This window comes from Eumetopias jubatus, unplaced genomic scaffold (assembly GCF_037043125.1).
Source record: "Eumetopias jubatus isolate StellerSeaLion01/CBP00866 unplaced genomic scaffold, mEumJub1_p1.0 scaffold_3, whole genome shotgun sequence".
Classification (NCBI taxonomy): Eukaryota; Metazoa; Chordata; class Mammalia; order Carnivora; family Otariidae; genus Eumetopias; species Eumetopias jubatus.
In genome coordinates, this window is record NW_028274809.1 from 16,008,320 (window position 1) to 16,020,287 (window position 11,968).

At 42.8% G+C, this 11,968-nt stretch overlaps 1 pseudogene; it reads right to left on the reverse strand.

Moving 5' to 3' along the window:
• Positions 1-11,126: 11,126 nt before the first annotated feature.
• Positions 11,127-11,348, reverse strand: LOC148164665 (large ribosomal subunit protein eL39 pseudogene; annotated as a pseudogene).
• Positions 11,349-11,968: the final 620 nt, after the last annotated feature.

An 11,968-nucleotide genomic window follows, 5' to 3' on the forward strand; every position in this document is an offset into this window, starting at 1 on the left:
CAGAACTTCAGTACATTACATGTTAAATAAATCGAAACATATATGCCTTTGCTTGCCCTTTAAAGAAACCTTAGTTCCAAATGGAAAAATTTACTTGATAACATGTCTAACGAAAAGGGGAGAATATTCAGAGAAACAGCTTTTTTTCCCCCCTCAGGAAATACTAGAATCTATTTTTCAGAGAAATTCCAAATGGGACTGGTGATGAGCATCTAACATATAATGAAGTAATTCTATTGGTTATAAATAGATGTTTTGTTTTTATTTCATGTGAGTTGCAGTTTCATGATAAGGACAGTCATGTTGCTAACCAAAATAACCATCGCTAGTGAAAGATAATTTCTTAGTCAATTAATCTAAAAAAAAGGGCAAACTAATTTGGAAATAAAAATTACTGTGCTTTTGACACTCATAAAGATAATTACTTATGCTTAAAAATATATATCTTTATAATAACCATCAGTACTAAAATGACCAGATCCTTGTGGCAAAAGACAAAATATGTGGAAAGCAAACTTTTGTGGGAAGCCACCCCAACCATCCCTCTGATGAAGCCAAGAGAATTTAGTTCAAACAAGGAAATCATAAGAGGTGTCAATATATATAGATATCAGTCTTAACCATGGTAAGAAATATGCGAAGGAAAACCATACAGAGATTAACTTTTTTTAAACCCACCAAAAGGGGCGCCTGGGTGGCTCAGGCGTTAAGCGTCTGCCTTCGGCTCAGGTCATGATCCCAGGGTCCTGGGATCGAGCCCCACATCGGGCTCCCTGCTCAGCGGGGAGTCTGCTTCTCCCTCTCCCACTCCCCCTGCTTGTGTTCCCTCTCTCGCTGTGTCTCTCTCTGTCAAATAAATAAATAAAATCTTTAAAAAAAATAAAAATAAAATAAACCCACCAAATGGGCAAAAACTCTGAAGTTTGATAGCATGCTCTGCTGGTAAGGCTATGAGGGATTAGCTTCTCAGACTTTGCTGGTGGGACTCTGGTAGAGTAAGACAGCAATATCTAACAAAATTACAGTTGCATTTACTATCTGCTCCAGAATTCCCACGTCTGAGAATGCGTTCCACGTCTGTGCCAGCAGACATAAGAAGTGACACGTATTCAAGTTTACTCACTGCAGCATTGCTTGAAAAGGCAAAGACTGGGAGGAACCCATGCTTCTGATAGGGGAATGGTTGAACAAATAATGGGACTTCTACACAAGAGAACATCATGCAGCTATAAAGAAGAGCAAGGCTACAACATGGTTGAACCTTGAAAACATTATGTTACATGGAAGAAGCCAGTCACAAAGGACCGTGTATTCATTCTATGATTCCATTTGTAAGAAATGCCCGAAAGAGGCAAATCTATAGCGACAGAAAGCGGATGAGTCGTTGCCTTTGGTAAGGGGACGGGGTGGGAAGTTTGGTGGGTGACAGCTAAGGACTATAAGATCCCTTTGGGGGGGTAATAAAAATGTTATAAAAATTGGCGGTGGTGATGGGTGCACAACTCTGTGAATATACTAAAACCCATTGAATTGTACACTCCAAACGGGTGAATTGTGTGGTATGTGAATTATATCTTGATAAAGCTGTTTTAAAAAAAGAACAAGGATATTCTTTTTTTACTGATACAGGAGGATCTTTAGGATATATTACATAAAAGAGCAAAGTGCCATACACTCAACTTATTATACAATATTTTGAGTAGGAAAGGGGGAAAATAAAAATATTTCCTTTTCTTTTTTGCATAAAGAGATGCTGAGAGGTTTTACATGAAATTAATAAAAGTTCTCACCGGGGAAGGGACTGTGCCAAGGGTTTAGAAGAGCCAAAGTGTCCATATATTTGCCATTGAATTTCTTGGCTAAGGATTTTTTTAAAAGATTTTATTTATTTATTTGTCAGAGAGAGAGAGCACAAGCAGGGAGAGCAGCAGGCAGAGGGAGAAGCAGGCTCCCACTGAGCAGGGAGCCCGATGCGGGGCTCGATCCCAGGACCCTGGGATCCTGACCTGAGCCAAAGGCAGACGCTTAACTGACTGAGCCACCCAGATGTCCCTTGGCTAAGGATATTAACCTGATATAATTTGTTTAGCCAATATGCACATTCACTGTTTTTTTTACTTTTTTTTAATGTAAGATCTGTACCCAATAGGGGGCTTGAACTCATGACCATGAGATCAAGAGTCATATGCTCTACCGACTGAGCCAGCCAGGAGCCCCAATTCACAACCACATTTTAATATTGGGACCATATTTTAAATTATGTAGATATATAACACATTATTCTTCTGAGACAGCTTGTTGTAGCAAAGTGCCCTGATTTTGTGCTTGTTCATTCTATCAGGAAATCACTTTCCACTTGGATTCATCAAAATGGCGGTAAATGTCACAGCCAAAAACGAAGGAGATGTTCTGGAGATGAATGAATTGATGAACTGGATTTGTGAGCAGCATCTGTCCCTGAGCTGCAAAGAGGGTGGCACTCAGCCTCCATTCTGATCCTTGGGCTGTAGCTAGGAGCCCCTCACAAGAGCCCAGTGAGGATCCTCAGCCCCCTCAGACTGTCACCCACATGTCTGCTGGCTGTGACCTGGAAGGAAGACAAGGGCAGTGACACAGGGAACAGATCTACCAGCTGATAGTGCTTTGGAGCAGAAAGCTGAGTTCTGCTTCCTGCCACACTTAAGAAAGAGTTATAAGTCACAGATTTCAAAATATTAATACAATCTCAGCTCTTTCAGACGATGAGGAGCCAGCACTGTGCACTCTGCCACAGCTACTCACTGGTGAGAGGCATGGATGGCATTGTATCAGACGCGCCAACGCGGGATGGCAACTCCATCGTTAACGTGGCATAGTTATTCTAGAACTATGACCCGGGAGTTATTTTTTGGTGTGTGTGTCTCTCTAGGTGTTCCACTGGATTCTCTGTCTTCAAAAACACTAGCTCTGTATGCCAAAACATGTCATTCCTCTTTGGCCACGCTCAGTAAGTTGTCCAATTCCTCCACTAGGTTGGGATCTGATAAAAACAAATTCAAAAGAATTTTAATAGGAATAACATCCTTTGTTTTTTTGTTGTTGTTGTTGTTTATTTTTTTCTTAAGTAGGCTCCACACCCAACATGGTTGAACTCATAAACCTGAGATCGAGTCACATGCTCCACTGACTGAACCACCACCCAGGTGCCCCAATAACATCTTTTATTTTATTTTTTTAAAGATGTTTTATTTATTTATTTGAGAGAGAGAAAGAGCATGAGAGAGAGAGCACGGATGAGGGGCAGGGGGAGAAGCAGGCTCCCCACTGAGCAAGGAAACCGATGCAGGATTCCATCCCAGGACCCTCGGATCAATGACCTAAGCTGAAGGCAGACGCTTAACCAACTGAGCCACCCAGGCACCCAATAACATCTTTTATATTTTTAAAAAATGCATTGTAAGTGCCAGAAGACTAAATAGATAAAATCAACTCTCATATAAAAACTCACTTGTACCCTAATGCTATTAGGGGAAAGAAAGGAAACTCTAGGACAAAGACACTGTTGTCATTTTTAATTTATTCATTGTTTTTTTTAAGATTTTATTTATTTATTTGAGAGAGAGAGAATGAGAGATAGAGAGCACGAGAGGGAAGAGGGTCAGGGGGAGAAGCAGACTCCCTGCTGAGCAGGGAGCCCGATGTGGGACTCAATCCCGGGACTCCAGGATCATGACCTGAGCCGTAGGCAGTAGCTTAACCAACTGAGCCACCCAGGCGTCCTATTCATTCTGTTTATCCAAACTGTACCACAGGGCCTGAGAAAAATGCACCGTTCTTAGATTAGGGAAAATCAACATTAATTTTGCCTTTATATTTGTTTATGTTACTGTATCTAAAACATTTTCCTGCCTATGTTCAGCTCAAAGGTCAAAATATTGCCCATAATCTGAGTGTCATAGAATAATTTAGAGTGATACATTTATTCCAGACAAATTGACATGGAAAAATGTCAGATGAAAAAAGCATTATGTTGGGACACCTGGGTGGCTCAGTTGGTTAAGGGTCTGCCTTCGGCTCAGGTCATGATCCCAGGGTCCTGGGATTGAGTCCCGCATCTAGCTCCCTGCTCAGCGGGGAACCAGCTTCTCCCTCCCCCTGCTTGTACTCCCTCTTTCTCTGTTTCTCTCTCTCTCTCTCTTGGACAAATAAATAAAATCTTAAAAGAAAAAAAGAAAAAGACATTATGTTATTTTTAAAAAGCATGATTTTTGTTATGCTTGGAAAAAAGACTAGAAGGAAAATACATACCAAAGTCTTAACAGTGTTTACCTTTGGGGATAGGATAGTTTAACTTTTATTTCACTTATCTGCATTTTTATAGTAGTATAATTCTTTCTATAGTCTTAAGAAATCAAATTTTGTTTTAGAAAACAGATTAGAAATATAAGAAAAAGTGGGCTGATGAATATAGACATCCATAAATCAGAAGACAGCCTTGAAAAGAAGAGGTGATTTCTAATACAAATGGTCTTAATACAAAACTGGATTTCTCTTTCTAAGTCTTTCCGTCAGAATGGGTAGTCAGTCATGCATGAGCGAAGTAAACAGCTAGGCATGGCACGCTGATGACTGATTTCTTGTCATTATTTTTAAAGAGCAGTTTCAAGAAATCAATTGATTGCATTCTGATATACAGCAAAGATAACTGACAGTTGGGCAATTCTCAGAATAAAAATAATTAAATGAAAATATCTGAAAGCATTTCCCAGGACTTTTTTCTTAAAATTTATGTAATGCCACAAAGTTTCCTAATGGTTTAAATTTCCTAGTTGCATTAAAATCTTAGTACTTTGTATTCCAGACTACAAACACTCCATTGGAGATAGTTAATTGTTTTCTTTGGTAAAAGAAAATAGAGTTTATCCAAAGATAACCTTTGTTTCGTCTCCTTGGTTAATGTGCATTAAGTACATTAACCTCCTAGGGTTCTAGAAAAATCTATTTTTTTAAGATTATTTATTTATTTATTTGATAGAGCAAGAGAGCAGAAGCAGGGGGAACAGTAGAGGGAGAGGGAGAAGCAGGCTTCCTGCCAAGCAGGGAGCCCGATGCGGGGCTCGATCCCAGGACCCTGGGATCATGACCTGAGCCGAAGGCAGATGCTTAACCATCTGAGCCACCCAAGTGCCCCAAAAATCTATTTTTATTTTTTATTTTTTTTAAGATTTTATTTATTTATTTGAGAGAGAGAATGAGAGAGAGAGAGAGTATGAGAGGGGGGAGGGTCAGAGGGAGAAGTAGGTTCCCTGCTGAGCAGGGGGCCCGATGCGGACTCCATCCTGGGATGCCAGGATCATCACCTGAGCTGAAGGCAGTCACTTAACCAACTGAGCCACCCAGGTGCCCCAAAAATCTATGTTTAAAAGGAAGAATTTTTTATGGGGAAAATGTTTACTAGAATTGGAAATTAATTTTCTAGTGGCTGTGATTTATGTACTGCAAGACTATATGTCAAATCCTTTATGTTTGGCCTAAGAAACAACAATGCCACGCTGTCCTTGATGAAGAGTAAGACAGAATCCTTCAGTTCATAATGTACTATTCAATTATTAACTCACGCAGTTAGCTGTTGAGCACCTGCTCTATGCCTGGCCTTGGAGATAGAGTGGGGAGCAAAACTCTTCCTGTCCCTTGTCTTTGAAGTAGGCCATCCACGTGGACTCTCTGGTCCAACTCCTCTTCCAGCCACTGGCTGGAATATGGACCCTGAGTTGGCTCCACGTGTCCAGCCTTGCAGTCAAGGGTAAAGAGTCAGGTGAGGGAGTCCTCACTTAGGCTTCTGGAACCCAAGCACTGCCTTTGGGAAGAGCTTTGCACTGGTGAGAAGAGGCTCTTTGTCCATTGCAACTGACTAGCTATTTTATTCCTATTCATTCGAGAGCATGTAGGAAGCCCTAGGCCGAGTCTTGGAAGGGACAGGTTTGAGGTTATCTTTGGATGAACCTCACCTCCATCCCCTTAACTGCTGTGGGCATTATCTTCATTACTGTCTTTAATGGTGTTTAACTTCATACCAGTCGAATCAAAAGCTTTAAGAGGGCAAAGACTATGCCTTACATTTCTTTGTATTCCCCTAAAGAGCTTACTTTGTATGTGGTTTTCACATAGCAAGGGTACAATGAATGTTTGTCTATGTGATTTGCCTTCTTTTGGAAAGATAAAAGCCACATGTCAGGCACGATCAGCCAACTGCACAAGTTAAGGGTCAGAATCATGCAGGTAAGTTTTTTTTTTTTTTTAAAGATTTTATTTATAAGAGCCAAGATGCCCATCGACAGATGAATGGATAAAGAAGTTGTGGTATATATACACAATGGAATATTATGCAGCCATCAAAAGGAATGAGATCTTGGCATTTGCAACGACGTGGTTGGAACTGGAGGGTGTTATGCTGAGTGAAATAAGTCAATCAGAGAAAGACATGTATCACATGACCTCACTGATATGAGGAATTCTTAATCTCAGGAAAGAAACTGAGTGTTACTGGAGTGGTTGGGGGTGGGAGGGATGGGGTGGCGGGGTGATAGACATTGGGGAGGGTATGTGCTACGGTGAGCGCTGTGAATTGTGCAAGACTGTTGAATCACAGTTCTGTACTTCTGAAACAAATAACGCAACATATTTTAAGAAAAAAGAAAAAGAAGAAGATAACAGGAGAGGAAGAAAAGGGGAGTATGTCAGAGGGGGAGACGAACCATGGGAGATGATGGACTCTGAAAAACAAACTGAGGGTTCTAGAGGGGAGGGGGGTAGGGGGATGGGTTAGCCTGGTGATGGGTATTGAGGAGGGCACGTTCTGCATGGAGCACTGGGTGTTATGAACAAACAATGAATCATGGAACACTGCACCAAAAACTAATGATGTAATATATGGTGATTAACATAACAATAAAAAATTTTAAAAAAAAGATTTTATTTATTTCTTTGACAGAGAGAGACACAGTGAGAGAAGGAACACAAGCAGGGAGAGTGGCAGAGGGAGAAGCAGGCTTCCCGCCAAGCAAGGAGCCCAATGTGGGGCTCGATCCCAGGACCCTGGGATCATGACCTGAGCCGAAGGCAGACGCTTAACGACTGAGCCACTCAGGCGCCCCCATGCAGGTAAGTCTAAAGAGACTTACATTTCATCCTACTGGAGTTGACTGCCTGAGCCCTGAATTGTACTTGACCTCCTCTGTGCCCCTCTCTCATAATTCCCCCCACCCCCACCCCCGCCAATACACAAACACACAGATACACATACACCTCCCCGTAGGACTAAGAAAACGGTACAAGGCCAAATTTCCAGGCTAGATCCTTTATAACCAGCTTATTGTACCCTTAAAGATACAACACTCAGGAAAATATTACTTTATTATTTCCCCTTAAATAAACTTCTTTTTAAGCTTTTTATTTATTCTTTTGAGAGAGAGAGAGAGAGTGAGAGACCACAAGCCAGTGGGGAGAGGCAGAGGGAGAGGAAGAAGCAGACTCCCCGCTGAGCCTGGAGCCCGATGCGGAGGCGGAAGGCAGACGCTTAAATGACTGAGACACCTGGGTGGGGGTGGAGGGGATGCGGAAATAAACTTCTTAAGCCTTTCTTGAGTGATTAAAATAACTAGTTTCTCTTTGTTAGTACAACAAAGACCCCCAGAAAATAATCACAAAATTGCACACAGGTAATAACCTGTAAGACCTATAAGAAATGTCCTCCCTATTAAGAAGGCAATCATCTAGGGGCACCTGGGTGGCTCAGGCGTTAAGTGTCTGCCTTTGGCTCAGGTCATGATCCCAGGGTCCTGGGATCGAGCCCCGCATCGGGCTCCCTGCTCAGCGGGAAGCCAGCTTCTCCCTCTCCCACTCCTCCTGCTGTTCCCTCTCTCGCTGTGTCTCTCTCTGTCAAATAAATAAATAAATTCTTTAAAAAAAAAAAAGAATTCAATCGTCTGATACAGTGATATGATTTCAAAAATTACACTCGCACCGTCAGGCAATAAAATGAAGTCACATCTTAATAAATTAATCCTTAAATCACTTGAACATACAGCAGTATGATTATCTGACTTTAGAAATGGGAAAGCCTGAATTGTGTGGTAGAAAAGAACTTTTCCATGGATAGCAATTTGCCAATAACTTCAAAAGGGTGTGCATAGCTTTCATTTCCGGAACATGGTAACAGGGATTCCTCTACAGTGCTTGTTACCTTTGAATATGAAAGGCTTTTTTGAGCCCTTGACTCTAGAATGAAGGCCAGCAGGCTCCATGAGGCCATGGGCCCACCCTGCCCAACATCCAAATCCCACCACACACCAGAGGCTCCTGGATGGGGATTCAGACTGAATACAACTGTGCACCTCTGAGAGACTCCCACTACAGAACCAAGTGCCTTCCTGCTGCAGTTCTCTTCAACCAAGCGGTAGGTCAGTTCTGAAAGGAGCAGATACATCAAGTGACGGGGCACTTTGGTCCAATGAGCTGCACCCTGGACCAACCTACACCTCCGGGCTCGCTGTGGATCCCAAAGGTCCTGGTGACTCAGGTACAAATCGAGTAGATGGAACACTAAATCCCCTGTCACCATGTTGAGTCACCTCCCAGGGTATCAACTCAAAAGGACTGGCTGGGCAGTAGACAGTCTGCGATTTTCATTCAGCATACCAATAGAATATTGATCCACCCCCATTCTTTGCGCATTGTCTAGAAAGTTGGAATAATATAAAAGAAAAGGAGGAATTACATTTCTAAGTGCCACTCAGAAACAGGAAGTTTACAGTGTTTTAGTCACCAGAATTAAATTAAGTCATTAATCATCCTGTTTCTAACCTAAGCCTTCTTGTCTTTAAGAACTATAATTATTTTTTTTTTAAAGATTTTATTTATTTATTTGACACAGAGAGGGAACACAAGCAGGGGCAGTGGGAGAGGGAGAAGCAGGCTTCCCGCAGAGCAGGGAGCCCAACGCGGGGCTCGATTCCAGGACCCTGGGATCATGACTGAGCCGAAGGCAGACGCTTAACGACTGAGCCACCCAGGAGCCCCAAGAACTATAATTATTTTAAAGCAAATAAATGGCAGAGATAAATAGGTGGGGAGTGTCACCGAAGGACTAGAGTTTAGAGTTTTGCATATGTGTGTGTATTTTAACAGGGCCCAAAACCCCTAGCTTTTAGAACTTTCAAATAATTCCTATTTGGACAATTCTTTGCAGAAGGCAGATGGCACTAAGTTCAAAAGGAAGAAAGACTTCAGTGGGAAACTTTGCCTCCTGGAGCCAAAGAAGATAAGCTTTGGGAAAGATTATTTTGGGGGAGGAAGGAGCCTAGGGGAAAGATGATGGCCATCTCTACGTTCGAGATAGTATTAATTGGAGTTAAATGTCATCTGCATTTACTCGCTGAGCGTTCAGAGAACTTAGCGGTGGTCACAGGAATCCATCCTAACAAGATTAAGCATTCTTGACAACGATCTCTGGAGCCCAGATCCTCGGCTTAACCTTAAGTACAGGAACTGCTTGTCAGTCAGATTCCTGTTAATACATTTTGGTCAAAGTTTTCCCAACCAGAAAAGACCAAGGCCTTTGACACATTAAAAGCAGATTCAAAAGCTGAGGTTCACCTGCAGTGTTTCCAGAGGCTCCCCGGGGCCTGATTACTGGGCATTGCAGGAGCAGGGCTCTAGCTTTGCAGCTCGGCAGCTCAGGCCACTGCCTGTCGGTCCTGCATGACAAGCAGAGCGTCCTTGCCGTCTCCTGAGGGTCTGTCTCCTGGGGGGCCCCGCGGCCAGCACCCAAGCCTGTTCCACTCACTGCTGGACTCTCACACCCAGGAGAGCGTCTAGCACAGAGGCTGTACTCAGTAAATATTTATTGAAAGACAAGGGAATGAACATCGGCTCTTGGGCAGCCTGGAGCCCCTTCTGAGCTATCTGGTTCAATATCTCCAATACCTTTTCCAGATGTTTCTCAATGTCTAGGTGTCAAGGACAGCAGTGCCAGTGTGGGAGAGATGTCCTTCCCCAGAGCAATTCTCACACCTGATGGCGTAACCCATACCTCCCTGTGGGTGTTATGGCAGGTGAACATCACACCTTCTTGTCCCTAAGCAATTTTCCTAAATGGCAAAGCTGATGTTTTCGCGGTCATTTCATTTATGGTGCAGAAGGGAAAAAGTGGTCGGGACCTCATCGTTAGACTGAAAACTTTGGAGCCATGGAAGGGAAGGCTCTCCAGTGTCATTGTCATCGAGGCAGCTTATCATTACAAGGTCAAGGAGTGCCTGGAATTTGCCCATTACACAAAACCCAGAAAAGAAAATACAACACTTGGTGCCTATCAAACAAAGGGCATCTACAAAACAGCTTTTCATTTGTCAGAGCACTAATTATCCTTTGGATTTATCCTCAGAGTCAAGTTCTGCTTGTACTACAAATATTGATTCTAGTAACAATGAGCACAGCAAGATCGAGGACCAAAGAATACTGTGCACCATGAGACTTTGTGGTAGAAATGGAGGATACATCCAGGTAAAGTCTAAATGTGATAACAAATTCACTGATAATAAAACATTTCCCTTTTCCTCTGGACAAGGTGACATTGGGGGAAGTGTGGTAGAGGTTGGAATAAGCCGGGCTGCTTTTTTTTTTTTTAATTCAAACTAGCCACATTTTATTTTTTTTTTAAGATTTTATTTATTTGGGAAAGAGAGAGCATGAGCAGGAGCAGGGGCAGAGGGACAAGCAGACACCCTGTTCAGTGGGGAGCCCGATCCCAGGACCCCGAGATCATGACCTGGGTCTAAGGCACTAAGCCACCCAGGCGCCCCCTAGCCACACTTGACATACTTGGTTGTCAAGGGACATTTCTATCACTGTAGAAAGTTCTATCTGACAGTGCAATGCATGATCTGACAGGAGGGGGAGTTCAGTACTTCACAAATCAGAAACACAACAGTAGTAGAGACGAAAGATCTCACATTTATTCCTGAACCAACCTACTGGTGCAGAGGCATAGTAACAGAGAAAATTATTTCCATATTAAAATATGTCTATGGCCAGGTAGGAAGGATGTTTACAGAGTGATAGGATAGAGCACATGATCTTCACACAGCTTAATTAAATATGTGGTGCCAATTAGGTGTGTCATCTCATGATGTGTGACGCCTTATAGACCCAGCTCGGTTCTTCTCCAGTGCCTCCTCTTGGAGTTGTACCTGATTTTATTACCAGTTTTCATCCGAATCCACTGGGGAATGGGGCGATTCTGCTTTTGTTTCTTGGCCAGGAATCGCTTGATTCTGGAAGTCTTGTGAGAAGACATGGCAAGAAACAGTCAGCCACACAGAGCAGGATGGCAACGAAAAAGGGGAAAAAGCGCCAGGCTGCTTTTTAATCTTTAATGAAAGTGCCTTGAACTGGGACCAGTTCCATCTTGCTTACAGATATCGCTGACTGATGGATGGAAAGTTTCATACACTGTCCTACAGATACACTGAGGCCCTGACGGCCCAGGAGACAGAAATATTCTTAAACCATAAATGTCGAAAGGGAAAGCTACTTTCATGAGTACATGCTAACACAGCCCTAAATCAGAGGGAGAACAGAAAAAAGAAGAGGAAAAATGGGAACATGAAAGCAAGAAGAACACACAGAAAGGAGAGAGAGTGAGGAGCACGTGGAACAGGAAGAGGAGGTTATTGGGAGGTAATTCAAAGAACGGATTTAGTCTAGAAGTACTAGACTTCTGGTGTTTGGGAGTTCATGATGGATAATCAGGCTGGAGTCTAAGACCCAAGATCGGATCAAATACACGTGTAAGCTGTACCATGGGCAAGAGTAGCACATACCTGATCCAGACAACCAGTGGAGGTCAAGTTCACAGGTGGAGGCAAAGGACCCCAGAGACCCAGATATGCCTTTTGGGAAAGACAGCTGGGGCCCCGTGCAAAGACCCAGA